The sequence below is a fragment of the Poecilia latipinna genome, unplaced genomic scaffold, assembly GCF_001443285.1.
Source record: "Poecilia latipinna isolate Pla-1442-1.1 unplaced genomic scaffold, P_latipinna-1.0 Scaffold704, whole genome shotgun sequence".
In the NCBI taxonomy this organism is placed as follows: domain Eukaryota; kingdom Metazoa; phylum Chordata; class Actinopteri; order Cyprinodontiformes; family Poeciliidae; genus Poecilia; species Poecilia latipinna.
Window position 1 is genome coordinate 12,161 of NW_015113320.1, and position 4,845 is coordinate 17,005.

Here is a 4,845-nt window from a genome sequence, read left to right on the forward strand (position 1 = left end):
GTCCTGCTCTGCAGAGTCACATGAACCAGATAGAAACTGGTTTCTTACTTTCTGTCTGATGGTCCAGGTTCAGTACTGAAGTCTGGATTGATTCCTTTGGACCAGTCACTCCTCATGGAGGGACAGCTGGATCCTGGAGGTTCTGCTCTCCGTTTGAGGTTCTGACGTCTGAAACACAAACATGTTGTTATTCAGATCAATCAGTGAGAAACTGAGATAAAAACCAGAGAAGAAGCTCTGAACACAAACTGCTGCAGGTCTGAAGCTCCAGAGTGAAACATTCAGACTGATCTGTTGGTCAAACTGAACCTTCAAGTTTATTTGTTCATTTCAGCATCAAGGCAGTTCAAGGCGCTTTGCATAATAAAGACAGAAAGCTACAAAGAAAACACCAGGCATTCAACAACTGAACAGACATTATATTTGATGAGAGCATTAGCAAAATCATAACCATCAAATATGTTGGTCACTGTTTCATTTATAATCAAAGCCACTAAAATCAAATGGCTTTTAGTCTGGAGTTAAAGAAATTCAGTGTTTCGACTCTTATTCAGTTTTCTGGATGTTTATATAATTTAAACTTTGACAAACTCACCTGGTTCATCTTCTTGTAAAAATCAGTTTAGTGACGTGATTGAGACGAGAGACTAGTGATGGAAAAGTTACTACAGAGTAAAGAGTCAACTAGTTGCTGCAACATCCAGTTCAGAGACAATCTGAGTCGTTGCTCCTCACATTGTTGCTGGTTTTTGTTTTCATGCAACATTTTCATCATTTTTCATTCAAACTGATTTACTGACCAACATCCTTCATGTTTAACTTTAAATTAATATGGAAGAAAATGAAGTTACTTTTGATCAAAGATCAACCAGTTAATATCATCTATATTTTATCTCTATAGATTCACATGAACCAGATAGAAACTGGTTTCTTACTTTCTGTCTGAGGGTCCAGGTTCAGTACTGAAGTCTGGAGGTTCATCTTTGGACCGGTCACTCCTCACAGACGGACTGATGGGTCCTGGAGGTTTTGCTCTGTCCTTCTTTAGATCCAGATCTTCCATCTTCTGGACTTCAGTCAGCCTGAGAAAGAAACCAGAACCAGTCAGTCCAGTAAGTGTCCTGTGAAGCAGAAAGCTGGTTCCCATCAGGAGTTCAGAGGATCAGAGTGAATCAGATGAATGAACAAGTGAACATTTCCTATGAACTAGTGAACTTGTTTAGCTCCCACAGTGGACCTGAACGCATCATGACTCTATTGTAGCTCCGTATGGAGGGAGTCAGTGTGCAGAAGGTTCTGAGGGAGCAGCAGCTCAGGTCGGGTCCACAGCTCTCCTCCAGACAGAACCGGGTCCAGCTGGGATCTCAGCAACATGTCAGCCTCTGTGGTCATGTGAGCAGCTCAGCAGGATTTCCTCTCAGCTAAAGCTGCTTTCAGGGACCACAGCATCCAGCTGAGGTACCAGCTGGACCCACTGCAAGGAATCATGGGTAATCAGCTGCTTCAATGAGGGGATGAAGCCCCCAAACACTCAGATAGGCCCGATTCTTTCTGCTGCAAGGAGCAACAAGAGGTAGAAATTAAAAAAGACCAAAGTCAGTGAAGAGGAAGAGAGGAAATCTGTGGACTGGTTATAGCTGGTTCTGATCCAGACAAGAGAAACATCAGGTTCTGATGAACCCAGACTGATGAGGGACGGAGTGATGTGTTTCACTTTCTGCTGACTTCAACAAGCAAAGAAACTAGTTTAAAACTGTTTTTGTTCTGATTTTTAGGTTAAACAGATTCACAGAGTCCCTACAACAAGAACACTGATGTAAAAAGTTACATGAGGTTAACTTTTTTAGTTTAGTTCATTTAGGTTAGATTTGAGAGGGTCGTTGCTGCACACTCCACTCAAACAGATCAGATTTAGATGCAGCTGTCATGGTGGACCACTTTATCTCTAAAGCACTTAAAATAAAACAGCAGCTGACCAAAGGGTTGCAGGAAAATGAAAACAAATGAGAAAATATGAGAAAAATAGAAATCAAACATCAGAAATACAAGTAGCAGTGCAGCATTAACCCTTGTGGGTGCAGGACTGAGGCAAACGTAGAGGTCTATGGAAAATGATGCAGGTTTTACGTGTGTGGGGTCGATTGGACCCCATTTCGACATACAAGGGTTAAACAGAGATGCAGCTCATTCAGGGTTAAAACACAGAGAAATAAATGTGTTTTAAGTGTTTTTAAAAGTTGTATCATAGAGTTGATCATTCACCAGGTTAACTCTGCAGTTACTGAACTGTGTGTTTACGGTTTGTGTTTTATTTCTCTCATAATGTATCCTCACTTAGAATAACTTTATAAGCAGCAACGTCTCACAATAAAACATTTCATTTAATCTAATTCCTTCCTAGATCAGGCCTTTAATAAAGTAAACAGAGCGCTGCTGTGGGGACCACACCCTATGAGAGACGAGGGACCCAGACCGAGGTGGCCGAGGCCCCGGGAAGCCTCGGAGGGTTTATCGGTCAGAAAGGCTCCAGAGAGCCGAGAGAGACTCGGAGGGACCCGGAGCGGCAACACTTACCTCTGTTAACAAGTCAACGTGTTATTTCCACCCTCCGCTCAAAATGGAGGCTGACTTGAAGAAAAACATCAACGTTAGTTTCAGTTTCTTTTTCACAGAAAGTCACGTGACTTGTGTTTTCTTCTGCGTCCAGAATCAAAGTTTGATTCATCAGTTTCAGTTTACAAAGTGAAATAAAACTAGAATAAAGATAAAAAAAAACTTTCAGTATTTCTGTTTTGCTGTTATTGAAGAAGATTTGGAGCTGAGCAGCTTTTTGTTGTGCAGAAAACCAGCAGAACAAACGAGTTTAACAGGTTTTTGATTGTGGATTATGAGCGCTCACTGCCCTCTGGTGGTCAACTATCGTAACTACAGATATCCCACTACATACTAACCAGGTCATTTGTTTAACTTAATTTGTTCTCATTTTCACCTTTATCAGGTCAAATAAAATCAGCTTAAATTAATGTTGTTAAAGAGCCACTGCAGGGTTAATAAATGGAAAAGAAAATTAAACTTACTTAGTTAAAAATCCTCACAAAAAGATTAACTGTCTGTAACTTTAAGAATCAAGCCTGAAAAAAATATAAACTATAAAAATGTGTAATTAAATCCAACCTGCTGAGATCAGAGCATTGAGCAGGATGAAAATACCTAATGGAAAAAAATTAAATATAAAAGTTAAAGTTTAAAATGTTACTAGTTAATATTACTTATTTAACTGCAATCTGTTGTATAACTGAATTCATCTGTGAATAAATGTATTACATGTACAACAATATCATGGTGCAACTGCTAATGTTATTTAAATACTTTTATCTGCTTTAAATGACTAGGAACAGGAAAGTTATATGGTGGTGGTGGAAAACCTCGGCAGAATTTAATTTCATGCTTCTAAATAAAAGTTTAAGGGTGGAAACAAGAAAAGTAAAATGCATTATTTAATATAAAGCTAACGGAGGATAAGAACTCGTTTCCATAGCTCTTAATGTGAAAGTATTCAAAGGAAGTGGAAGTGATATGTAAATTCTCTAGCTTAATGGCATAGCTGTANAAAACAGCAGCTGACCAAAGGGTTGCAGGAAAATGAAAACAAATGATAAAATATAAGAAAAATAGAAATCAAACATCAGAAATACAAGTAGCAGTGCAGCGTTAACCCTTGTGGGTGCAGGACTGAGGCAAACGTAGAGGTCTATGGAAAATGATGCAGGTTTTACGTGTGTGGGGTCGATTGGACCCCATTTCGACATACAAGGTGAAGACAAGGGTTTTAACCCTATAGCTCACTCAGGGTTAAAACCCAGAGAAATAAATGGGTTTTAAGTGAGTTTTTAAAAGTTGTATCATAGAGTTGATCATTCACCAGGTTAACTCCGCAGTTACTGAGCTGTGTGTTTATGGTTTGTGTTTTATTTCTCTCATAATGTATCCTCACTTAGAATCACTTTATAAGCAGCAACGTCTCACAATAAAACATTTCATTTAATCTAATTCCTTCCTAGATCAGGCCTTTAATAAAGTAAACAGAGCGCTGCTGTGGGGACCACACCGTATGAGAGACGAGGGACCCAGACCGAGGTGGCCGAGGCCCCGGGAAGCCTCGGAGGGTTTATCGGTCAGAAAGGCTCCAGAGAGCCGAGAGAGACTCGGAGGGACCCGGAGCGGCAACACTTACCTCTGTTAACAAGTCAACATGTTATTTCCACCCTCCGCTCAACTTACCTCTGTTAACAAGTCAACATGTTATTTCCACCCTCCGCTCAAAATGGAGGCTGACTTGAAGAAAAATAACAAAGTTAGTTTCAGTTTCTTTTTCACAGAAAGTCAGGTGACTTGTGTTTTCTTGCGCGTCCAGAATCAAAGTTTGATTCATTTGAATAAATATTAACAGTTCAGTTTGAGTTTACAAAGTGAAATAAAACTAGAATAAAGATAGAAAACTTTCAGTATTTCTGTTTTGCTGTTATTGAAGAAGATTTGGAGCTGAGCAGCTATTTGTTCTGCAGAACAAACGAGTTTAACAGGTTTTTGATTGTGGATTATGAGCGCTCACTGCCCTCTGGTGGTCAACTATCGTAACTACAGATATTCCGCTACATACTAACAAGGTAATTTGTTTAACTTCATTTGTTCTCATTTTCACCTTTACCAGGTCAAATAAAATCAGCTTAAATTAATGTTTGTAAAGAGCCACCGCAGGGTTAATAAATGGAAAAGAAAATTAAACTTACTTAGTTAAAAATCCTCACAAAAAGAGGATGTCTGTAACTTTAAGAATCAAGCCTG